The 27,562-nt window shown below is 37.2% G+C and overlaps 1 protein-coding gene, 1 non-coding gene and 1 pseudogene across 2 annotated transcripts in view; 2 read left to right on the forward strand and 1 right to left on the reverse strand.

Moving 5' to 3' along the window:
* Positions 1-27,562, forward strand: part of LOC140855599 (uncharacterized) — a 113,927-nt gene that overhangs the window by 65,086 nt on the left and 21,279 nt on the right. The window lies entirely within an intron of this gene.
* LOC140855919 (small nucleolar RNA R71) lies at positions 12,217-12,323 on the forward strand. The gene has a single exon (XR_012139362.1). It is a non-coding gene; the product is annotated as a small nucleolar RNA R71 (small nucleolar RNA).
* Positions 22,778-27,562, reverse strand: part of LOC140855236 (probable E3 ubiquitin-protein ligase LUL2) — an 8,416-nt pseudogene continuing 3,631 nt past the window's right edge.

Here is a 27,562-nt window from a genome sequence, read left to right on the forward strand (position 1 = left end):
CACCCCCACCCCTGGCCCACTCTACTTGTGCCCCTACCCCCCCCCACCCCCATCCTCCCCCACCCCATGTCACCCCACCCCTTGGCTCACTCCGCTCGTGCCCCCATCGCTCGCAGCCCCCACCCCTCGATCCTCCGCCCCACCCCACATCACCCCCACCCCCTAGTCCGCTTAGCTCACCCCCCACCCCTCGTGCCCCCACCTCCTCGGTCCTCCGCCCACCCCATGTCACCCCACCCTGGCTCGCTCCGCTCGTGCCCCCACCCCGCCCTCCATCCTCTGCACCACCCGCATTACCCCACACCTTGGTCCGCACTGCTTGCGCCCCCCATTGCTCGCAGCCCCCACCCCCATACTCACCCCACCCCACATCACCCCCACCCCCTGGCCCCTCCACTCACGCCCCCCCACCCCCCGGTTGCTCCTTTCCCATGGAGCCAAAAAAAAAGGTTTACCTCATAGTGGTGGCGGCAGTGGTGGTGGTGACGGGGCAGCACGGTAGCGGTGGTGGCGGTGAGATGGAGAGGAAGACCGACGATGACGACGAGGGCTCTCTCCCGACTGGGGAAGCCCGGAGGTGGGAGAGGGTTTTGCATGGGAGAGAGAGAGGTTTTGTGGGAAGTGACAGACCAATGGAAGTGACGAGCAAACCCTGGGTTTTAATTGAACTTTTAGCGATGCAATATATCTGTCGCTAAAAATATTATTAGCGATGAATTTCTATTCCGTCGCTAATAATTTTCCCAGTTTTTTTCCCTAAAAATTTTTTCCTCTAAAAAAATTTATTCAAAAAAATAATTTATGATGAAATACTAACTTATTTGTGATACAAAATTTTTATCGTAAATAATCTGCCATTTATTTTTTAATTTTTTTTATTTTTTATCGATTACTTGCGATAAAAAATTTACATCATAAATAAGTTAGTATTTGGATGGAAAATATATTTCTATGTAAATACTATTTATTTATGATGAAAATATATTTCTATCATAAATAATTTATCATTTATTTTTTAAAAATTTTTAATTTTTTATCGATTATTTATGATAATTTTTTTAAATAATTTTAAAATTTAAAATCTATCTTCACTGTTTATTATCTAAATAATTATCGTTAAGTATTATCACAAAAAACTACCTCGATTTGATAGCCCTAGCTATGTCGATCAATAAAATTCGATTTCGACGTTATAAAGACTGCATGATGATCTGATAGATGGAGACCATGATGGATTCAAAAATTTATAATAATGATCTCGATATATTTGTAGCATACTATCAAAATTTTACTTCAATCAGATATCATTATCATGATCAATTTAGCACAAATGATTTGATCTGATAAATAAAAATAGATGATCAAAAGCCAAACGATATCCAATTAAGATAATTTTTTAGATAAATAATTTTTGCTATTATTTTGATTGTTATATGATGGTAATCATAAAATTTAAATCGTGCATATATAAACGATCCAAAACTATATGTCTCTTGATACTCATTCTTAAAGTTCTTAAGTAATTATATTTTACTTTTGCAAGATCTGCTTAACATGGATGGTTTATATATGTGGTTTGAATTTTACTATATCATTATATAAATGATTAAAATAGTAGTAAAGATCATTTATCTAAAAAATCATCTAAATTGGAAGCTATTTGACCTTGTAATCACTCATTTTTATTTAATAGTCCAAATCATCCCATGCTAAATTGACCATGATAATGATGTCTAATTAAAATAAAATTTTAATAATATACTATAAATATAATCAGATCATTATTATAAATTTTCAGACCATCAATGTTCTTATTTATCAAATCATCATGCGATCATTTCGCCGTCGAAATCAAATTTTATTGATCGACAAAGCTAGGCTACGAATTGAGATAATTTTTTTGACGTACTCTAATGATAATTATTTAGATAATAAATAGTGAAGATAGACTTTAAATTTTATATATTTAAAAAAAATAAAAAAAAATAGTGATAGTCTTTTTTAAAAAAATTCTAATTTTTATCGATTATTTATGATAAAATTTTATATTACAAATAAGAGAGTATTTGATCCAAAAGTAATTTACGTCACAAATAGTGACTTATTTGTAATGCAAAATTTTTATTGCAAATAATCTGATATTTATTTTTTAAATTTTTTGATTTTTTATTGATTATTTGCAAGAAAGGTTTATGTCGTAAATAATATATTATTTATGATGCAACAATAATTTACATCATAAATAGTTGCTTATTTGTGATGTAATTTTTTCATCAAAATAATTTGATATTTATTTTTTTAAAAATTTTTAATTTTTCATCAATTATTTGCGATATTGCATCACAAATAATATATTATTTATGACTTTGCATTGTAAATAATGTATTATTTATGATGCAACAATAATTTATGTCACACATAGTGACTTATTTTGATGTAAATTTTTCATCATAAATAATTTAATATTTTTTTAAAATTTTTGATTTTTTATCGATTATTTGATGGAAAGTTTTATCCAAATAATATATTATTTATGATGTAATAATAATTTACATAACAAATAGTTGCTTATTTGTGACGTTAATTTTTCATCATAAATTATCTGATATTTATTTTTTAAAAAAATTAATTTTTTATCAATTATTTATGATGAAAAGTTGCATCATAAATAATGCATTAATTATGATGTAAAAATAATTTAGTTGTAAATAGTAACTTATTTATGACATAAATTTTCATCACAAATAATCTAATATTTATTTTTTTAAAATTTTTAATTTTTCATCAATTATTTAATGAAAGTTTGCATGCAAATAATATATTATTCATGATGCAAAATAATTACAAAAATATATTATTCATGATGCAAAATAATTTACATTGCAAATAGTGACTTATTTGTGATGCTAATTTTTTATCACAAATAATCTGGCATTTATTTTTTTAAAATTTTTGATTTTTTATTATTTTTATGATAAAATTTTATGTTACAATAATAATTATTTATGATAAAAAATATTTTCCATTACAAATACTTCATTATTTGTGATGAAAAAAAATTTTCATCGCAAATAATATATTATTGACAATGAAATATCTTTTTATCGCTAATATAGGATTTGTGATGAAAATATTTACATCATAAATAATTACTCACAAAAATCTACTTTCTTATAGTGGGGGAAGGGAGAAAGAATAAAAAATAAAAATAATAATAATAAGTAATAAATAAGAAGGAAGAAAGAGAAAAAAAGAAAAAAAAAAGAACTTTTCTCTCTCCCCTCTATTCTCTCTCTTCTCTCTCTTTCTCTCTTTATTTTATTTGTATTAGGATCCTTAGATTAAAATTATAAAATAATAAAAAATTGAAAGAAGGTATTTTCTTTAGTGGCCTAAATTGATTAACTGACAAAAAGGGGGGGCCAAAACTGATGCCCTCCTGCACAAAATCTGATCGATGACGGTCATGAACCAGCAAATTGTGAGCTGCCATTATCTCCTTGACGATAGCCGTCAGTGTGGGTGCAGGTTTTCCAAGGCCAGGGGCGGTGGGGAGGGGAGGAGGCACAGACAGCTAGGGGTGGGGGATGGGGATCAGGGTGTGGCATGCAGGGGAAGGAGAAGGAAAAAAAAATAAATAATAATAATAATAATAATATTAAGTATTAAAAAATAATAAAAAATTAAATAATTTAATTATTTAATTTAAAAATATTTTTTATATAATAATTTTAAATTAAAAAAATTAAATAAATAGTTTAAAATGCTAAACTAATAATAAAATATTTTAAAATTTGATTTTATATTATCATAATCTGATTGTCATACCAATATGTCAATCAAATCTAGATTTACAGTAATTTTACTACAATATTATTGCATATATCAAATACAGCAATCAGCATTACTGACAATCTATCTAAATTGCAGGTAATTCAAATTACTAGCTAATCCAGATTACCACTACCTGACAATACACCAAATACAACCTTAGGATTTGGCAGATCAAAAAATGATTAGTGCTTCAAATTGGCCTCAACTCTAATGTTGGCAATGTTCACTCGAAGGAACCCCTTCATTGTGATTAGAGCCCTATGATCGATTAACAAATTAATACTTCGAGAAATTCCAAGCAACGAGCATCTTTGGTAAGGTAAGAAATATTGGCATTTTTTGTCTTAACCTACAATAAAATCTATCAATGGCCTTAGTTTGGATTGATGTTATGGCTAGCATGCTTTTGGAGCATGGCCATCGGCATAGATCCCTCAACCAACAGAGAGATTGCATGAATCAAAACTTTTCAACATTGCAGAAGTTAAGATTTTGACTCACCCACGAAAAGTTTCAATTTCCTGTCATATTGTTATAGTGCTAGTTTTCTAATTTCATCCATTAATATTTATCAGGTTAAAATGAAAATTTTCCTAACTTAAATCTCTAAAGCAGGTCCATAAAAAAATATATGTATTTTTTGCTTGAACTTGTTTATTTTATTTTTTTATTTAAAAAAGATTCTACAAATAAAGATCTAAGAAAGTAATGCAAAATATCATCCTTTTAATATCGGACTTTTGAGTATACAAGAAGATCATGGATGCATGGGACTCCCAACAAGACGTCTCTAATGAATTAAAAACCCATGACCATAGAGTTTAGCCAAATAACAATGGGTTTACAAACTAAAGATTCCGAAGGCTTTGCCGGCTTAAAGGAGCTTGCATTATAATAGCCAGTAGAAATATATATAGACATAATGGAATTATTAGAAACTGAAATCCATTTCATTGAGTCATCAAAAAGCCAATTTTCTACTAGAATTCCAAAGTTTAATTCTTGAGTTTTTGATACAATCATTGAAACGGCAAACAAGATGAAAGAGCGGAGGTTTGGCGATCCAGAAGACCACTGCTCTCAACCTCCCATTTTGCACGTCATCGTCCCAACACATCAAGGCCTCACATTCGCTTAGGAGCAAACACCTTGCACCGATCATGGCCACCCGCCATGGGAGCCAACGCTGTTCTCCTAGGGCCTTGTGTTGCCTGTATCCCTCATAAAACTACATTCCCTAGCCCCTCACCTTCAAGCTCAGTACTTGAAGCAGGTATTCTGGGAAAAGCTCCTAAGTTTGTTCGGATTTCTCATCTAAACTCTGTTGAATGCTGGTGATGTTCAAATCTTAAAATTTGTAAATAAAATCGCAAGCGCACGGTGTGCAGAGTAGCACGACCAGCGAGTACGGGTCGATCCCACAGAGACTTGGTTTTAAAAATGATTTTCAAATCTATGCTCAAGCGAGCTTTAACAAAAATCGAAAGTCGAAAGTTGTTTGCTAAAGACAATAAGACTAAGGATCTAGGGTTTTTGAATCCACTAGATCTAGATTAGGGAATTCTACCTAGAATTTTTTTTATTGATCCTAACGACTACTCCTCTTGTCTTTCCCAAGCATAGATTATGAAGGGACTAAGGCCCAACGATAACCCATCAAGATTCTTTACAGGGGAGTAGTAACTAGGATCCCTTAGGGTTTTCTCCTCCTATGCACTGAATCAAGCATGAACTATGAAGGGACTCTGACCCAACTGTAGTTCATCAAAAATTCTTGGCAAAAGAGGAGAAAAAAAAAAACCCTAAGAAAAAGAAAGAACCCTATGTAAAATCCCTACTCATGATCTAGCTTCATCGCAAACCCTAGAAGGGATGCTTAGCTAGACATGATCTAAATCTACTTGCAAAATTTAAATACAGAAAAATAAACTACCCTAATTTCATAAATTAAACTATCCTAATTGCATAAATTTAAACTGCATAATTTAAACTAACCTAATTGTATAAAATTAAATTGCATAAATTAAACTATCCTAATTGCAAGAAAAATAAATTGCATAATGTAAAGAGATAAAATTGCATAAAAATAAGATTTTATATATAAAAAAAATTTATTATAAAAACCTCAAAGCTCGAGGCTTGAAAAGAGAGCTAAAAACCCCACTATCTAGGGTTACAAGCTTGATCGGAAGGAAGAATACATAAAACAAGGGCCTTTGGGGGCTTTTTATAGGCATTTGGGGTTATAAGGTTTTCAAAACTTTCGATGTGGGACTAAGAGGTTTTAGAGAGTTGTTAGGGGGGTTTATGGTGCGCCGATGGGTCCATGGTCCACACGCCTGTTGCTGTGGACCAAGCGGCTAATCAGATCACCAAATCAGTTGATTTTTGATCAATTTTGATCTGATTTGACTCGGGTTTGACCTAATTGAGTCTTCTTTCTTCATTCTTCAATTCCTGGGTCAATTTAACTCTGTTTTGCATAAAATTTGCACCGTTGGAATCCTCTTTCCTTGTTCTTTCTATTGATGATCTCTTCTTCTGCAAAATATAATAACAAGTATCAATTTCTTAATAAAGTTAGATAATTTAGATATTAATTGATACTTTTTATGTCAATTTGTGACATAAATCACACCCCCCAACTTAATCATTGCTAGTCCCTTAGCAATGTACCAAAATAAGATCATAATTCAAAAAGATCCTTCCTTTGCAAATTAATTTAAGATCGAAATTCAAGAAGTTTTCTAGTATTACTAAGTAATGAGTTTTGAATTAGAATCGGTAGTCGGTCTACTTAGAAGCTTTCTTAGAGTACACTTAAAGTTTTATAGCACTTGTGTGAGTGATAACTAACTTAGTATTTCAGTATTAACTTGTACAGGCCAATTGTATCATTTTTCATAACTTAGTTCGATTAATTTTCTATACACCCCAGATTAAACAAAGAACTAAGGTAGCTTTCACACAATTTTTTTTTTTTTTTTTTTGCTGAGCATCCTGACCTTCTCACCACCGTTTGACGCGAATCTCAACACTTGACTTAGGTGAAGAGACCCGGTTACTAGGCTTAGGGCAATCCACATTTACTCTGTGTTTTGCATTTTATTTCAGGTAGGTAGCTCTTTCCTTAAATTCAAATTTCTTCAATTAGGGTGTAGAGAAAATTATCTAATTTAAATAATACTCAAATCCTTAATTGACCTTACAATTAACACCTACTTTACCTTGTTAGTGTGCATGTGCAATTGGAAGTGCTAATAGTCTTTAAATGACCTGAGCCACCAAGAGTCTAACCAGCTAATCTTCTCCATGACTCACTACATTAGCAAATACTTTCTAACTTACTCTTATTTTTTTATAGATTAATTTATTTCATATATATATATATATTTATTTATTTATTTATTTATTTACATAATATATTAAATGCAAGAAATAACTCATAGTGGAAGGAAAAGGAAATGATAACACCTGATTTTGTTCAAGCTCTCCCCCCAACTTGACCGACATTGTCCCCAATGGAGTTTATCTAATTTAATTGTCCTAAGCAAACTGAAAATAAAGAAAGCATTAGAAATTAAATAAGCTGGGTTGCCTCCCAGAAGTACTAAGTTTTATGTCTTCAGCCAGACCAAACCTCGAAGCAACTTAATCAGAATAAGTTGGTTCATAAAGAACCATGGCATCTTCAATAGTCTTGACAGGTAATTCCAAGAATGGTTTTAATCGTTGACCATTAACTTTAAAGATAACACCATTACTTGGGTTTTCAATCTCAACAGCTCCGTGTGAAAAGACTTCCTTTACTAAAAATGGTCCTGTCCATCTAGACCTAAGCTTTCCTGGAAACAGATGTAATCTAGAGTTATATAAGAGTACCTTTTGTCCGATATTGAAAGTTTTTCTCATAATTGATTGATCATGAAATGCTTTGGTTCGTTCCTTGTATATCTTTGCATTTTCATAGGCTTCATTTCTAAGTTCTTCTAATTCATTCAACTGAAGCTTTCTATGGTTTCCAGCGTCGTTCAAATTTGTATTTAGTTGTTTGATGGCCCACATGGCTTTGTGTTCTATCTCAATAGGCAAGTGACATGGTTTACCAAACACAATCCTATAAGGAGACATTCCTAGATTGGTCTTGAAAGCGGTTCGGTATGCCCAAAGTGCATCAATTAATTTCAAGGACCAATCCTTTCTATTGGCACTAACAGTTTTTTCCAGAATTTGTTTGATTTGTCGGTTTGACACTTCAACTTGTCCACTAGTTTGAGGATGATATGGTGTGGTCAATTTGTGGGTGACATTATACTTTTTCATCAATGTTGCAAAAGATCGGTTACAAAAATGGGTTCCCCGATCACTAATGATTGCCCTAGGAATACCGAAACGGGAGAGAATATTTTCTTTAAGAAACTTAATGACCATTTTGCTATCGGGTGTTCTACATGCAATTGCTTCTACCCACTTTGAAACATAATCAACTGCTACTAGAATATATTTATTTCCAAAGGAATTTGGAAATGGTCCCATGAAATCGATTCCCCAAACATCAAAAACTTCAACTACCAAGATTGGGTTGAGTGGCATCATGTGTCGCTTGGTGATTCGACCCATTTTCTGACATTGAGCACAACTTTTACAATATTCATGAGCATCCTTAAACAAATTGGGCCAATAAAAACCACATTGGAGAACCTTAGCAGCAGTTTTCTTAGACGCGAAGTGACCCCCACATGCTTGATCATGACAAAAAGATAAAATATTCATGACTTCATTATCTGGGATACACCTTCTAATAATTTGATCAGGACATTGTTTAAAAAGATAAGGATCATCCCAAATGAAATACTTCACTTGGACAAAGAATTTATATTTATCCTGCTTAGTCCAATGAGAAGGTATCTTACCTATGGCTAAATAATTTACAATATCAGCAAACCAAGGTTCAGTAGACACAGACATGAGTTGCTCATCTGGGAAAGATTCATTGATGGATGGTTCACTAGATGGTGCGACTGGAATTCGGGACAAATGATCTGCTACAACGTTCTCAGTGCCTTTCTTGTTCCTAATTTCTAGGTCAAATTCTTGAAGGAGCAAAATCCATCTGATTAAATGTGCCTTGGCATCCTTCTTTGCTAGGAGATGTCTAATGGCTGAGTGATCGATGTAAACAATGGTGTGGGTCCCAACCAAATAAGATCTAAATTTCTCTAAAGCAAAGATAACGGCAAGGAACTCCTTCTCAGTTGTGGTGTAGTTAAGCTGCGCATCATTTAAGGTTTTACTTGCACAATATATCACTCTAGGTAGCTTATTTATTCGTTGACCTAAGATTGCGCCCACAACATGATCGGACGCATCACACATTAATTCAAATGGTTCAGACCAGACAGGAGGATGAATGATTGGAGCTGATACAAGTGCATTTTTTAGAAATTCAAAGGATTCCAAGCACTCATGAGTAAATTCAAATTTGGTATCCTTTGCCAAAAGATTAGTCAGTGGACGTGCTACTTTGCTAAAGTTGGCAATAAACCTTCTATAGAATCCAGCATGACCTAAAAATGAACGTATTTCTTTCACAGATTTAGTGGTGGAAGACTTGCAATTAGATATATTTTGGCCTTGTCCACTTCAATCCCCTTTTTAGAAATGACATGGCCAAGAACTATTCCCTGTTTGACCATAAACTGACATTTTCCCAGTTGAGAACTAGGTGCTTCTCCTTACATCGTTCTAGAACTAATTGCAGGTGATTCAGACACTCGGAGAAGGTTAGACCAAAAACAGAAAAGTCATCCATAAAAATTTCTAGAAATCGTTCTATCATATCTGAAAACATGCTAATCATGCATCTCTGAAAGGTTGCCGGTGCATTACATAGTCCAAAGGGCATTCGTCTATAGGCAAAAGTACCAAATGGACAGGTGAATGTAGTCTTTTCTTGATCTTCAGCGGCTATGGGGATCTGGTTGTAACCGGAGTATCCATCAAGAAAACAGTAAAACTCTTGTCCGGCTAGTCTTTCCAACATTTGATCAATAAATGGCAAAGGAAAGTGATCTTTCCTTGTCGCAGCATTCAACTTTCTATAGTCTATACAGACCCTCCATCCCGTTTGGTCCTAGTTGGGATAAGTTCGTTTGCATCATTTTGGACCACTGTTATCCCAGATTTCTTGGGTACTACTTGAACTGGGCTTACCCAAGAGCTATCAGAAATAGGATAAATTATTCCACTATCTAGGAGTTTCAGAATCTCCTTTTAACTACATCCTTCATAACTGGATTAAGCCTTCTTTGGGCTTCTCTTGTTGGTTTAGCCTCTTCCTCTAAGTATATTCTATGTTGAACTATAGAAGGGCTATTCCTTTGATATCTGCTATGGTCCAACCTATTGCTTCCTGATTTGCTTTTAGAACTGACACTAACTCCTCCTCTTGCTTGGATCTAGGTCTGATGCAATAATTACAGGCAAAGTTTCTTTGGGTCCTAGATATGCATACTTGAGATGTTCTGGGAGGGGTTTCAGTTCTAAAATGGGTGCTCCTCTATCGATGGTTTAGGTGATGGTTTCACCATCTCAATGATTGGTTCAGTAGGAAGTGTCGATTCCTGATTAATCTGATTTTCTTTAAGTATTTCATTGACATCCTCAGACTCATGGATTAACCAGGGGTTAGACTCTAGGTCGACTTCATCATCACTAATGTCAATGGATTCATAAATACCATCTTGGACTACATTGACATCAGCATGAGAAGAGGATTCCTGTTCTAAGTTAAAAACATTAAGCTCAATGTCATATTCCCAAAGGATAACTTCATTAGACATTTCGACAATTATTTCAGCATTGGCCGTAGCTAAGAATGGTCTTCCTAAAATGACAGGTATATGTCCTTTAGGATTCGCAACTGGCTCAGTCTCTAAAACAATAAATCTATAGGGAAAATAAAATTTTCAACCTTTATCAGAACATCCTCGACCATTCCCTTAGGGATCCTGAGAGATCTATCGGCTAACTGTAATGTATCCCAGTAGGTTGAAGTTTTCTAATCCTAGTGTTCATACACCGAATATGAAGGATATTCACACTAGCTCCTAGATCTAGCAAGGCCTTTTTTATATTGGTTTCTCCAATAACACAAGAAATTGTTGGAGCTCCAGGGTCTTATATTTAATTGGCACATGGCTAGATAGGTATGAACTGACACTTGCAGCCAAAAATGCTTTCTTTGGTACATTAGTGGTCCTTTTCCTAGTGCAAAGATCTTTAAAAATTTGGCATAAGTTGGAACCTGATGGATTATATCTAAAAGAGGAATATTAACTTGGACTTGTTTAAATACCTCTAAAATTTGTCTAAATGTTCAGATTTATTGGATTTCAGTCTGTTTGGAAAAGGAGCTCTAGGACTTTTAAGTACTGGACTAGGTGAATTTTCAGTTTCTGGTGCTTGAGGTTGAAAGGTAGTATTTTAGAAGTGACTCGGCAGATGAGTCATCTATATCATCAAGTGCAACTACCTTATTGTCTATTTGTTTTCCTGATCTTAAGGTATGAATGGCATTTAACCATTAACTTGGTTTCCTTGTTGGGGTCGTGGACCATTTTGTTCCTAGGATTTGGCTCATGTTGGCTAGGTAACCTACCATGTTCTCGTTCACTAATGGTCGAAGCCAGCTGACTTACTTGCATTTCCAGACGGGCTATAGCTTGGGTTTATATTTATGAGTTGACCCGTAGTTTGCATAAAGCTGGTATGTGTTTTCATCATGGCTTCTAGGCTTTTCTCTAAGAGGTAATTTTTTGTCATTATCATGGAAGCCTGGCGGGTTGTTCATACTGGGTTGGACCTTAGATTTTGCTGATTGAAATTTGGATTACCTACATTAGGATTCTGGGACCATGAGAAATTCGGGTGATTCCTCCAACCTGGGTTATATGTGGGTGCATAAGGATTGTTCAATGGTCCTTGATAGGTGGCATTCACCTGTGCACACTCATTCGAGTAGGAACATTCTTCTAAGACATGGTCTGGTGCATTGCACCCTTACACATGGGTGCAGATATTTGATTTACATTGGCTGGTCTCTGTAATTCTAAGGCTTCCAATCTACGTGTTAAGGTTGCAATCTTGGCCTCTGATGCTAGGGTTGGTTGAATTTGATGCATTCCTCCTCTTGAAGGTGTAGCTTTATCAGGTTCCCTAGTTGTTTCCCACTGTAAATTTTTCTCGGCTAGGTCTTCTAAGAATTGCCAAGCTTCAGTAGTTTCTTTGTCCATAAATTGGCCTTGGCACATGGACTCTAGCATGGTTCTTGAGTTTGAATCTAACCCCTCATAGATGATCTGGCATAGTCTCCAAGTTTCTATTCCATGGTGTGGGCATTGGGTCAAAAGATTCTTGAAACGATCAAAGTACTTCCAAAATGATTCACCAGCTAGTTGGTAAAATTGATTTATTTCATTCCTAATCCTAGCTGTTTTATGATGGAGAAAATACTTTTTTAAAAATATTCTCACAAAGCCCTCCCAGGTAGTGACAGAATAGTTTGGCAGACTATAAAGCCACTTCTTAGCATTGTCCTTAAGGGCAAAGTTGATTAATCTAAGTTTGACCTCATCCTCTGTTAATTGCAGTTTCATGGTTGCACATACCTCCTCAAATTCTCTAATAAATATATAAGCATCCTCTAATCCTGTGAATTTTGGAAGCATATTTATGATTTGAGGTTTGATTTCAAAATTGTTAGCTGTGGTTGTGGCAACCTGATACAAGATGGTTGGATGGAGCCAACTGGATAAACAAATCCTTAAGGGTCATGGGTTGGATTGGTTCAGCCATTGGAACAACAGGAATTGACTCAATTCTAACCTAGACGACCCGACACTCTTCTCCACCCACACGATGGTTACGGTTACTCGATGTTTCTACAATTTTTTTTTTTTTCAAAACCAACGTGAAACAATAAATTAAACTCAATCTATTATCCTCTAGGGTTAACCTAAATCTAGACAGCTCCTAACTGTTCCAAGATGACCCTTCAAGCCTTCCAAGTGGAGATTGATCAACTAGTTAGCCAGGTAAGTATATAGAGGTGGGAGGTTCACTCATCGTTGCTTTCTAGACACCAAACGAGTTGGCCAGGCAGCAACTGAACCAATTTAACAAACCACCCTCAGGGACTTGCCTAGACACCAACTAATCAAACAACTCAAACTTGTAGAACTCTTAGGGTTCCTTGTCTATTGAGCTCGAATTCCTTAAGGTTGACGTCTAATTGATTTTAAGATTAAAGTCTAGGTAATGCAATATGATGGAGATGGTTTTTGGCTAAGGAAGGGTAATGAAATCCCCACCTTATCTGTTAATGGGTTGATGCCCTTAGATTAATTATGAAAATGCAAATGCAAATAAACAAGATGACAAGAATGTAAAAGATTTTAATTTAGAATTTTTTTTTTTATTGATATTTTACTTCAGATTATGAAATGTCTTTGTTTTTTTTATATTTTTTTTTTTTGTGATTAAGTAAATTCAAATGATTAGGTCTAAAGAAAAAGTAATTAACTAAAATAATAAAAAGAAATTAGAAGCGTACCTGAGTTTTCCAGCAATCACAACTAAATATAGAAACCTAAAGGAAAAAGAAAGAGAGTTATAAAGCACGAAGAACAAATATTTGAAAACAATTTAAAACGCCAAATCCCCGGCAACGGCGCCAAAAACTTGATGTGCAAATCTTAAAATTTGTAAATAAAACCGCAAGCGCACGGTGTGCAGAGTAGCACGACCAGCGAGTACGGATCGATCCCACAGAGAGTTGGTTTAAAAATGATTTTCAAATCTATGCTCAAGCGAGCTTTAACAAAAATCGAAAGTCGAAAGTTGTTTGCTAAAGACAATAAGACTAAGGATCTAGGGTTTTTGAATCCACTAGATCTAGATTAGGGAATTCTACCTAGAATTTTTCTTTTGATCCTAACGACTACTCCTCTTGTCTTTCCCAAGCATAGATTATGAAGGGACTAAGGCCCAACGATAACCCATCAAGATTCTTTACAGGGGAGTAGTAACTAGGATCCCTTAGGATTTTCTCCTCCTATGCACTGAATCAAGCATGAACTATGAAGGGACTCTGACCCAACTGTAGTTCATCAAAAATTCTTGGCAAAAGAGGAAGAAAAAGAAACCCTAAGAAAAAGAAAGAACCCTATGTAAAATCCCTACTCATGATCTAGCTTCATCGCAAACCCTAGAAGGGATGCTTAGCTAGACATGATCTAAATCTACTTGCAAAATTTAAATATAGAAAAATAAACTACCCTAATTTCATAAATTAAACTATCCTAATTGCATAAATTTAAACTGCATAATTTAAACTAACCTAATTGCATAAAATTAAATTGCATAAATTAAACTATCCTAATTGCAAGAAAAATAAATTGCATAATGTAAAGAGATGAAATTGCATAAAAATAAGATTTTATATAAAAAAATTTATTACAAAAACTCAAAGCTCGAGGCTTGAGAAGAGAGCTAAAAACCCCACTATCTAGGGTTACAAGCTTGATCGGAAGGAAGAATACATAAAACAAGGGCCTTTGGGGGCTTTTTATAGGCATTTGGGGGTTATAAGGTTTTCAAAACTTTAGATGTGGGACTAAGAGGTTTTAGAGGGTTGTTAGGGGGTTTATGGTGCGCCGATGGGTCCATGGTTCATGCGCCTGTTGCTGTGGACCAAGCGGCTAACCAGATCACCAAATTAGTTGATTTTTGATCAATTTTGATCTGATTTGACTCGGGTTTGACCCAATTGAGTCTTCTTTCTTCATTCTTCAATTTCTGGGTCAATTTAACTCCGTTTTGCATAAAATTTACGCCGTTAGAATCGTCTTTCCTTGTTCTTTCTATTGATGATCTCTTCTTCTGCAAAATATAATAACAAGTATCAATTTCTTAATAAAGTTAGATAATTTAGATATTAATTGATACTTTTTATGTCAATTTGTGACATAAAATCAGCTCCCCTCTTGTGGGGTTCACTGGTGATGCAATACCCATTGAAGAAATGGTTACCCTATCAGCAATCGTTGGGTGAGCCCCCAGGCGATCTACAGCTCAGGTTGACTTTCTTATAGTTTCACGCTATCAGACATTTCAAACTTAATGCATGCACTCCGAGCCTTAGTGTCCATAGATCATCTAAAGATGAAGTTTTCAACTAAGTTTAGAGTTGACGAGTTTCAAGAGACAAGGTCCTGGCCCGAAAGTGCTATAACATCATAGTCCACGGCATAAAGCCCTTTGAAGTATATTCGGTCGATAGATTGGACACCCATGATGAACTAACTAAAGAGTGTGGAGAACCAATAGAAGATCTCGAATGATCCTACTAAATGATGAGAACAAGGAGCATAAAGTACCCATATCAAGTCAAACTTAGATCAGGTAACCAAAAAATGTCTCTTTTTTTTTCCAAAAAAATGCGGACATGTTTGCCTAGACCCTAGCCAATATGTCGGGCATTGATTCAGTGATGATGATGCATCAGTTAAATGTTAAACCAACTTATCAGCCCATCAAACAGAAAAAAGAAGCTTCGCACCTGAGCGGCAAATGGTGATAGCAGAAAAAATAGACAAGTTGCTTAACACTGACTTCATCTGAGAAGTAACTTATCCTGATTGGATCGCAAATGTGTTCTTTATGAAAAAGATGAATGATAAGTGGCATATCTGCATCGACTTCACTGACTTGAACAAAGCATGTCCGAAAGACAGCCATCCACTACCTCTAATTGACCAATTAGTGGATGCTACTTCAGGACACAAACTTCTTTAGTTTGTGGATGCTTTCTCCGGATATAACCAAATCTAGATGGCATCTGAAGATGAGGAGAAAATAGTTTTTTGTTACTAACAGAAATTTTTTATTAGAAGGTTATGCCCTTTGGCTTAAATAATGTAGGTACAACTTATCAGCATCTCAAGATCTTCAACAACCAGATAGGATGAAATATGAAGGTCTACATGGACGATATGCTTGTCAAAAGTAGAGCCTCGCAAATCCATGTTAAAACCTTGAGGAGACCTTCACCACACTTCGAAAGTATCGGATAAAATTGAACCCGATGAAATGTACTTTTGGAGTCACTTCGGTCAAGTTTCTGGTGTTTATGGTGTCAAGCCAGGGGATTGAAGCCAATCCTGAAAAGATTCAGGCCATACAAGAGATGAACCCACCAAAGTCTATAAAAAGGTGTTAGCACCTCACCTGATGAGTGGTAGCATTGAACCAATTCATCTCCAGATTGATCGAATATTGCCTCCCATTCTTCCAAGTCCTGAAACAATCGAGAAATTTTCGATGGACCGAAGAATGCCAATGTGTATTTAAGGAGCTAAAAAGTTATCTCACCTCTGCTCCACTCTCAACAGGCCAAAGCTAGATGAAGAGCTCTACTTATACCTAGCAGTCTCCCCCATTGCCATAAATGCTATATTAGTTAGGAAACAAGATAAGGTTCAAAGGCTAATCTATTATGTCAGCAAAACCTCTATGATGTAGAGACTAGATACACCAGGCTAAAGAAGCTCATCTTTACCCTCATTATTACAGCTCGAAGGCTTCGGCCATATTTTCAAGCACACCCAATTATGATCTTAACTGATCAACCATTGAAGGCGGCCCAACACATTGGTAGACTGGCTAAATGGGCGATTGAGTTTGTAGAGTTCGGAGTAGAGTTTAAACCTCAATCCTCCATTAAAACCCTGATCTTGGTGGATTTCATTATAGAGTGCACCATCCAGAAGATCAAAGAAGCCTGAACCAGTCCAGGAAACAACCAAACCTACTAAATGAGTCTCCTCCAAAAATCAAATGGATTTTGGGTGGTGCACGTTGATGGGTCCTTTGTTCTGCTGACTCCGATCAATGCCTCTTGGCCTTTCATACAATGGGGGTGGACATCTTGAGACTTTTTCCACAAGCATCGGACTAGAGAAAATTTTTGCTCATAGCCATCGATTACTTCACAAAATGGATGGAAGCCGAATCTCTTGCCAACATCACTGAAGCCAAAGTGAAGGACTTTATCTGAAGTTTATTATCTGCTGCTTCGGTCTCCCATGGGTGCTAATCACAGACAACGGCCATCAATTCATCAGTTTCAAATTTGTCAAATTCTATCAAAGCCTTCACATCTCTAATTATTTCATGTCAATAGGACACCTACAGGCCAATGGAGAAGTTGAAGTTACTAACTTCATACTCTTAGGGACTGAAGGCTAGGTTGGATCGGACCAAGGGATCTTAGGTGGATGAACTACATAACATGCTTTGGGCCTACTGAACCATCTAGAGAATACTCATGGGAGAGACTTCTTTCAACCTCTCCTTCGAATGGAAGTAGTCATCCTAGTAAAAATTGGACTCCCTCTGCAGGTCGAGAACTACAACGACCAAAATAACTTGGAGTTGCTCCAGGCCAACCTAGATCTACTTGAAAAAGTTTGAGAGAAGGCATCGGTGAGCATGGCAGCTTACTAGCATCGGATGGCACGATACTACAACTCCCGCATCTGTGGCAAAAAATTCAAAGTCGGCGATCTAGTCCTACGACACGTCGAGCATTACAACCTACGGAGCAAGAGAAGTTGTCTCCAAAATTGGAAGGCCCTATCTAGTAGATAAAGTCATCAGACTCGGGATTTATCGTTTGAAGAAACTAGATAGAACGCCCTTACCTTGACCATAGAATTTAGAGAACCTATGAATGTAATATTAATGATGTATTAATTATTTTTTAATAAAATAATCCTTTTTTAGGATACAGCCACCCTCTTTCGATTCTCAATGAAGACCCAATTCTAGAATGAATCCCCAAGGATAGCTGGGAAAAGGTGTTCGATGCTGTTCTGAACACCACAAGGATGCTTTGGGTAGCCACCCCAACACTGTCAAATAAGATCGACTAACCGAACCCCAGAAGGCAAAGTCATCCATGGATGCGAATTGATGAGCTGCCGAAGACTTCAGAGACTTCAAAGAAAACAACTGTTATAAAGAAAAACTCATCTATGGAAAAGGTACAGACAAAAATTCCTTCCATTCATTCATTTTAACATTTACAAAAGTGGCACAATAAAGGTGCTGTGCAACAAAACAAGTGGAGGAAGAGCAGAAACAAGGCAAACAAGGAGGGCCTAATCCTCATCCTCCAAAGAAAACACCCCGACTTCCTCATGACTATTCTCTGGGTGGAAGTGGTGTAGGTGTAGCTACAGCATCAGATACTTTACGTGGGTTTTGTAGTTCTCAAATCTCTAGATGAATCCGCCCGTTGAAGCATCGAGGAGCTCCCTATTGAAGGCTTCAAAGGCCTTGTACCCTACTATGCAGCGAAGTCGCACCTTCGCAAAGGCATCAATGATAGTACCTTGGTGGACCGCGCTCCCCAAGAATGGAGGACCCCTCACCTGAGGCCCTCAAGGGAGGCGGTGCTTAGCCATGCTCAGAGGCTCTGGTAAGGCAGCCTTCACCCTCTTAGGCAGAGACTTCCATAGGTATTCAACCTTCTTCTTTGCTACCTCCTTCACAACTCATGGCGATGGCTCCATCACTATAGAATATTCAAGGAAGACTAGCAGGAGCTCTGACAGATGCCTCTACTATAAGGGAGGCCACCTATTTATACAGGTTTCAAGTGGCACATGCCGACTAATCAATAATCGGATCACACCATGTGTCCATTCTAAAACACCAATTGCCTCACCCATTAACTGCATGCTCCTGTTACCAAGAAGCAGCCAGTGAATCACTTTGAGTTTCTCTTTGAGGACCATGTGGCAATTCGGGATTGACTTGAGATAATTTATTCCCTCAGAAAGTCCCGATTGCTATTACAATGGATGGAGTTTCGAAGCATACCACAGGCTAGCATTTGGATTCCTAGTGAGCGAGCTCCTAAGCCAACCTTGATCGAGATAGAGTCAACCATCGAACTCTCCAAACTGATCCTAGCAAACTTTGGGTTCACACACCAGAAGTCTTCGGATCAGATGGACCCCAACCAAGATGACAGCAATCCACCATAGAGAATCTTTAGATGTATTATTAGCAATATACTAATTATCTTTCAATAAAATGATCTTTTTTTAGGACATATCCGTTCTTTTTCAATCTTTAACGAAGACCTCGATGGCTATGAAGCAGAGGCCAACCAATTAAGGACCCCTGACTCCTCGCTTTTTAGTGAGTAGGATATCAGAAGACCTTAATCATATGAGAAGCTAAGGCTAACCCAGTGAGGACCTTTGGAAAGGGGCAAACCTAAAAGAACCTCCAGCACTCACGCGATCTCATATAGATCGAAGACTTTGATGACTAAGAAGCGAGGGCTAACCCATTGAGGACCCCTCTCCTTAGACTTCAATGAGTAGAGCATTAGAAGGCCTGAGTCGTAGAGAAATGAAGGCTAACCCAAGAGGACCTTCGGAGGGCAAATCCACGAAGATACTCAGCCCACCAACTCAAGTTGCACAAGAAATAAAGGCAAACCGAAGTTTCTCAAAGGTGTTTCATCTCTAGATGAATATAGCCACGAGAAGGGTGCTTTATTTATAAACTGAATATAGCCAAAAGTTTCTCAAAGATATTTATCTTCAGACGAATATAGCCACGAGAAGGATGCTTCATTTACGAAACATAAATATAATCGGGAGTTCCTCAAAGATGCTTCATCTCCGAATGAATATAGCCACAAGAAGAGTTTTTTTGTTTATGAACACGAATATAGTCAGAAGTTTTTAGAAGGTGCTTCACCTCTAGATGAATATAGCCACAAGAAGGGTACTTCATTTACGAATATGAATATAGTCAGAAATTTTTTGAAGGTACTTCATCTTCGGGCAAATATAGCCATGAGAAGAGTGCTTCTCTACCTCAACGAATGTAATCATGAAGGATCTTTGGAAGGCTAACTTATCAGACCATCTTTCAGATTCGATCTGATGCCTGCCGCCCGTCCATAAGCGAACCAAGAAAGTTCACCGTTAGGTCTAATGTCTCCTTAGTCGGCACATATAGATCGCTCGATGCAAGATGAGCTAGAGGCTTACTAGACATTAGACAAGGTACATCAACAGTAGCCATATAGGACAAAGATAAAAAAAGAAATGAGAAAGAAGAACATTTACTCCTTGAAAGTCAAATCATCATTACAAAGATGATAGTAAAGGGGAATACAAATAAGAGAAAGGACAGTGAAATCGCTAGTCAATTGCATCAATGGGTCTCAGCCACACAATAGGCCACTGAGGATCCCCATGCGGAATCCAAGCTGCACCAGTAGGCCACTGAGGATTCCCATGCAGTAATCCAAGCCACACCAATAGACCACTAATTCTCCCCATGCGGGAATCCTCCCGTCAGCAAAGGTCGCAACCCCCTCAGGCTCCACTTCAATGGCCAGGTGGCCATCCCTCTCAGGAGCATGTATCTCTCAGGTACACAGACAGGAAAGATCCGAAGGGATATGTCTACTGACCAGATGCCCCACAAAGATTATGGAAGAAGCCATCCCACCAAAGAGGAAGGAGGGACTCACTAAAAAGTCAAGACCTCCCCTTCGAGTGCTGCAGGAAAACATTCCCAATGACCGTGGATCCAAATCCTCCCCTGGTGCGGTGGAGAATTTCCAACACCTCCCATGCCAAGCCGAAGTTTGCATGATTGGCGAGTTCAGCTTGAAGAACCAGCTCCCCCAGCCACGGAGATATCTGCTGTTCACTGGAGAGAAGGATCATGCTGCCACGCCGTGAAGGATCGCGAGCGGATCTCTACTTTGAGATGATGAAGGATCCCTTCTATAAAGAAGATGGGGGTTAGTCACCACCCAACAACTCCTGCTTATTAAGAATGGGTATCGGTCAGGGAAGAGTCATAGAGATTGCCTCGATCGTCATCAAAAATCTGAATCCTATGCCCTTATAGGACTTTCATTTCCAGGCATGCGACGACAAAGCATGATGTCCTCGAGATTCCGTGAAAGCAACTTTTCAAAAAAGATTCTCTGGAGCTCTTAAATACCCTCATCTCTTATGAGAACCCTCTCTCATGTCGCAATCAGCCACACCTAAAACTTCAGCCCTAAACCATCTCCCAATACGAAGTCAAGGAACATAAAGTTCGGGTAATCAAATAAAACAAGAAATAGAGAAAAACAACATAGGTGAAACACGAGACTTTAAGTTAAATACTTTACTGATAAACTTGTTCGATTACAAAAGTCAAATTGCAAAAAATAAGCAACTACAAAAAAAAGACAAAGAAAATACGTCATTTTTCATATACCAAATCCCCCTTCGCCAGCGGTTGGCCAATATTTGGCATGCCTTCACTGGCCAGTAGAAGCCAACAGAAAGCTTATTATGGGCAATGTCCAAAACGAAGTGCACCATCCTTCAAATCCTGCAAACCGTCCTACTTTACTTGATTATGATTTGCCCCTGGCATGACCCTTTCTTTCTTCAAAAAAGTGCAGACACATCATTTTAGCTGTGATGGTAGCGTATCTCCAGTAGCCATAGATTAGCATACTCCCTTCATTCGAACTCTTTTCGATCGAACTCTCTTCGATTCGAACTCGAAAGTATGGAGCATGTGTTCGGGGATAATATGCCATCTATGTGGAAGACACATGGCAGTGGGGATCCCACTTCGAACCCATCCAATCTCCACTCTTTAAGGACACCACCTTAGTGTGGATCGGAGGTAAATGAGTACAATCCCAGTGATAGATATGTTATCTAGATTGTGGTAACTTCGGACCTATCCGATCCCCACTCTCCAAGGACACCACCTATCGATTGGAGGTAAATGAGTACAATCCCAGTGGTAGACATATTATCCTAGAACTATGAGAAAAGCTATGCTGAAGGAAGTCATTCAGTATATAATGAAGTAGTGGACCTCACTTCAGATCCCATCAATCCTCATTCTCTTATTGACCCTTTCAGATGAAGCTCCTGCAATGGTTGGTGGAAAATTTGGCCGATCTTGACTTCGACAGCCAACCTTTGCCTTGGCCACCAATCCCAGTTTCAGCCACTAAGCTTAGCTTGGCTGTCAATTGTAGCCCCACTTGCAAGTCCTTAGCCGATGGCTTCAGGGTGACATCTAGACATCGGATATCAATCCAAGAAGGATCTTGAGCCCAACAGCATCTTTGATCAAAAGATCCCCATCGATCCCTATTTCTAGCCACAGGCTATATTCCCTTCAACACTCGCTGGTTATCCCTTTGGAAGTGTCAACCTCCATGCCATCATATCAAGTCACATCGCTCCATGCGGGACCTTGCCACTCCAACGGCTGGCTGCACACAGGTGAGATCATGTCAAATCAAGCTATCCCTGAGAGTGGCTAACTACGCATCAGATAAGGTGACGTCCGCCATCAAAGTCCAAACCAGAAGAAATTATTACTTGGACTAGCCTGGTAGACTAATCAAATCCCATGGTAGATAACATGCCATAGTAACTCTTGTAATTCACAAACTTGGACATCATGAGTGGTATGGATAGAGAGGCCGAAATGGTCTCTCATCACTTTCCCCTTATGGCTCTCACCTCTTATATAGAAAGAAAAAAGAGATCCTCCAGGTATGTACATACGCGTGCCCTCTACCCTTCTTGCTCTTCTTTCATCTGTTGCATTTTCCTGACTTGGCCGTCGGAGGATCCCCATCGGAGCCAACTCTGACTTGAATTTTTTGTAGGTCTCGCTGCACCAATCATTTCTGACCATCTACAGTTACTCTGAGTGGAGTCAGGAATCTCTTGCAACAATACGTATAGATCTAAGATGTGCCAGGAGAAAGATGAAAATTATAGGATCTACCATGTTAGCAGCTCAAAATCGATAGCTAATGCAGCCATTTATGTCCTTGTCTTTTATTTGGTATCTCCATTACTGTTTCAATAGGTTGGTACATATAGGACATTTATTTGATTGAAGCCTTAATGCTTTTGTACATTCACTCCACATACATTGTAATATGAAACCAAGTTACCAACTTGAGGTTCTGCCATGTACATGGGAAAGAAGACAGGTGCGATTATATTCTTCAAGCCTCATTAAGCAACCTTTTAACTACTTAAAAGGATGAAAAAAAGTAACAACATCTTGGAGTTTATTGAATTCTCACCATGTGCCAACAAGGAAGCACAGCAGTATCCGTTGATTCAGACATACAAAAAACACATTCCTTTTCAGAATCACCACCATCAAATCCTGCTTCTACTAAAATCCCAACATCAAAAATTTCTTGCAATTCATAGCATTCACCATCTACCTATGATATTTGTTTTACAACATATACTTGGAAAGGCCCATTATTATTCTTTATAACTGCTTCAGTAATCTAAGCACGGGCAGCAGCAGCAGACTGATATATAAGTTCATTCTTTTGGAAGATGCAATGGGCAATCTTCAGCATAGACAACTAGTAAGATGAAACATTCATCTAATAGCTTTGGAAGTTCATCTAACTCAAAGAAACCCACATCAATACCAGTTCCTGAAGGCTGTGAAATTTTTGATACTCTCCTTTTTGAAGAGGTATTCTTATATCCATGCATGAGTCAGGATAAAACAGGGAGAAACAACAATTTAACCAATCCTTTGCAGAGCAAATATAGTAAAACTGTCATACAAAAGATGAGTTGCTAAGTAAGTTGCAAACTGATCATTTTAGAGTTCCTCAGATAATTTTATTTGCTTCATTCAAATAATAATAATAATAATTTTACTTGCAAGTTTTAATAGAGTAACAGAGAAATAGTTTAAGTACAGAAAATAAAATACTCACTCATGTCTTACTTTTGCATTTCATTTCATACATAAAACATTAAAATCCTCTTAGAAAGAAAGCTTATTCACTCCGATAACAACATAATCATGACCATCATCTGCTCTAAGATGGGAATGTATCACGATTACTCATATATTTTTTTTCTGTAGGGGGAGTAGTTCAAGATCCAAGGTTTACAATTTTGATACCGAGTACTATGCTCAAGGTACCAATATGGTATATATACTAAACCATACCTTATCGACATCTGATACAACAAATATGTACCAGTTCAGTATCAATTCATATCATTTTTGTCTTGTTTTCATTTGCTTATTTTTGAATATTATTTTAAGGTTTATGGATGTTGAAATTATGATGTTGACACTTATCTTAGACTAAACTATCACATGGGAAAACTTTTCATTCTTTTTTCACCTTCAGGACTACAATTATGGAGGATAGTTTTTATTGTCATGCATCAAACTTCCATGCACATATGAATGAACCTAGGCTACTTTGTTTCTTAGTGTTAAGATTATTTAACTTTTTTTAAATTGTAAGCACCAATATTTAAATCATCTTCCTTTTGACTGTCGGTGCTTTGTTAGCTTATAGTCCATCATTAGAATTGGAGCTAGGCTAGAATCAGATCGATCAGATATGGATTCAAATCCGATCAAATCAAAATTCTATAATAAGAATCCTACATCAATGATCTAAACTGTTGAATGTGATCTAATATCTCAAAACTGTTTCACACAAAAATCATATGATTTAAAGGTCCCTAGCTATGCATCAAATAGTAAAAAATTAGACAACCTAAATAAAATTGAATTAGATATATTTTTTGATCACTTGATGCATAGACTAGAGATGTTCAAATCATATGAGGTTTGGTATGTAGCTGTTTTGAGGTAGTAGATCATATCTAATGGCTTGGACCATCGATATAGGACCCCATTATTTAAATTTGATCTAACCGAATCTGAGCCCAAATTCGATCGACCTTATCCAAATATACTCCATTTATTTCATATCTCGTATAAATGTTTCGAAGTTCTTGCCATACCCTTCTTATAGCATTATCTGATATTGTAAATGACAGGATTCAATTGGAAAAGAGAATGTCAGATACTTCTTAAGACAAACTTGACACTAGTTACTATAAGAACTATCTGGATGCACCTATGCATTTTATTATAGAAATGATAGATATTGACATGCTACCAATAGCATTGAGATGAATTTTTTCTTGAATATTTGTCATTCTTATTTGACTTTTCTATAGCATGAAGTCATAAATGGACATGACATCCATAGGTTTCGTTAATCTTGCTTCTAGGCATATAGTTGCACCTTCTTATATCTCTCTCTGATGCCTGATTTACAATCAATATCACTATAAGCCTTGCTTTAACCAACTAAACTAGTGGATGCGTAGGAAATTTGTGTTCCTCATTAGCAAATAGTACTCTACATGGGATTCAAATGTTTCCACTTGATTTTTCTATAATTTTCTAGTTGAGAAATCATGGATCATGACCTATGCACTCAAACCAACAAAAACCTTAAAAATTATAATTTTAATTTGAATTAATGTAGAACTCTACCAAGAGTGTTACAAATTTTGGTTTCTCTAGACATAAAAACACAAAAAGGGGAAGAATGGAGAGAGAAACGAGGGGTTAACACCTTTAGCTTCTTGGATTCAAGCTCAAATCAACAAAAAAGCAACCCATCATAAGGTCAATAAGGGGCCAAACGGCACAAATTGCTCTAAATCAAGTAGAACCAGATAGTACCGCCCAGTTAGGTTGGGCCTCTTATGGACCTGGAGGGCCATTTGGACCTTTACCTCACTAGTTTGGGTTGGTCACCTAGAACTTGGTGGTTTAGGTCAGTTTGACATTCCTTGACCCCTTCTCTAATCCTAGTTCTATGAATGATTAATTGTTAAAGGTTCAATCCCACTTCGATAAGTATCACTTTCCAACTATCTAGACTCTTGCACCAATATTAGAATGCACCTATCACCCTAAACCTTGCCTCCAAGCTTCATTGACTCCAATAAGAGCAACTTAGTAGGTCAATAATGTAACAATGTTGTGTCTAAGCTTCCAATGTTATATTCATTTATCAAAGATTTTATGCAAACACTAAGTAAAACCACTATCCATACAAGATGGTTGGACTAGGCCTATTTTACAACTACCTAGGGTCCCTATGGGATTCGGGCCAGCTCACTCAAAAGATCTCCTGGATTGTTATAAAAATAAAACCTAGTGCAGTCTATAATTTTATATTTTTAGTAGTTGAGCCACAAATCTTATAGAATTTTGGGTCCAACCATTTAAACAGGCCTAAAGGATAATTGAATCAATGGAGGAAATCCAAGTGTAGAAAGTAATTGCTTTCCTCAAAGACAATGACACATTTAAATGCTAACTGCATTGCAAACAAAAGACATCTAACTGCAAGCATCCCTAAAGAAGTTGCATGCACAGAAAAGGAAAACAGATTATCCCATGCCACTGTTTTCGATAATAGCTTGTCCAACTGATTCAGGAAAAGACTGGAAGATCAACATTAGAGACAAAATTCATTTAGGAAGAATAGGTAATAGGATGTCCTTCGGTAGTTGGAATCTAAAACAGAATTAGCTTCTTGACTGACTTCTTGTCCTTTCGGAAGGGGAGCTTCAGCACCTTCAGGCTGTCACTGTGTTCTTGCTCCCCTTTTCCGTCCTCAAGCTGGAGCTATTCAGGCTCCTCGCTTCCACCTTTTGAGTCCAAGAGCTCTGCACGCTTGCCAACCTTTTTTTAAGCGCTTGGATAAGGATGGCAGGATCGACATTATTGAGACAGTCACCTTCGCTCCTCTTTATCTACATCGACCTCCCACCCTTGAAAACCAACAGCAAAAAAGAAACATAAAGAATTAGAGGGTGGTGGGGGGAAGAAATTTTTAAGCAAGATGTTGGCAATGAAGCCTTACATGCTAGCATATAGAACAAATAAACAGTAATTTTAGACTCAAGCTCTAAATCATAGAATAAACCCTATATGGAAGGAAGGGTAATGAACCATTAAAAAAACATAGAACGAGTGGAAATACTTCAATCTTTGAAGCACCTTGGTCACCTTCTCTTGCATCCATCACAGTAGTATATGCCCACTCGAGAACATATGTCTGCAAGTGAGGAAAGAAACAAGAAAACTAAGCACTTCATACCAAGCACAAAATTCGAAAAACATTGGAGAGGAAATGAAAAACTAACCCGAGAGATAGAGAGAGAGAGAGGAAGAAAAGAAGTACCGGTTTGCTATCTTCTTGACTATTTCTGTTCACCAAACAGAACAACCAAACCCAGGAATGTGTTAGAATAAGAACAGCTCTTCAGAGATCTGAGACACACAGCAAGTGAATCAAAGGCAGCCCACGGCTTTACACAAACAGAAACCCACAAACCAAATTCCTTCCCCATGGCAGCTTCCTAGCCCCCCAATAAAAAAAAACAAACACAAAGGAAATGGCTATTCCATATAGGGGATGAGGGGGGGGGGGGGGGAGAGAGAGAGAGAGAGAGAGAGTGAGTGTTGAGAGGTTCTTGAGAAAGAGAGTGATGTTAGAAGAGAGAGAGAGAGAGAGAGAGAGAGAATTTTCTATCACAATGTTCTACTGTGACTTGGGTGTTACAGGTCTAAAACTAGATATAGATTCTCCACATATGGAGGTAAGGTTGCGCACATATGACCCTTTCCCAGAGCCTCATGTACTAATATGCATTTTTATCCATGCATTAGAGAAGTGAGAGGAGGTGCTTTTGAAAGATAGACAACTAATGGACTTTGCAAA

The sequence above is a fragment of the Elaeis guineensis genome, chromosome 2, assembly GCF_000442705.2.
Source record: "Elaeis guineensis isolate ETL-2024a chromosome 2, EG11, whole genome shotgun sequence".
Classification (NCBI taxonomy): Eukaryota; Viridiplantae; Streptophyta; class Magnoliopsida; order Arecales; family Arecaceae; genus Elaeis; species Elaeis guineensis.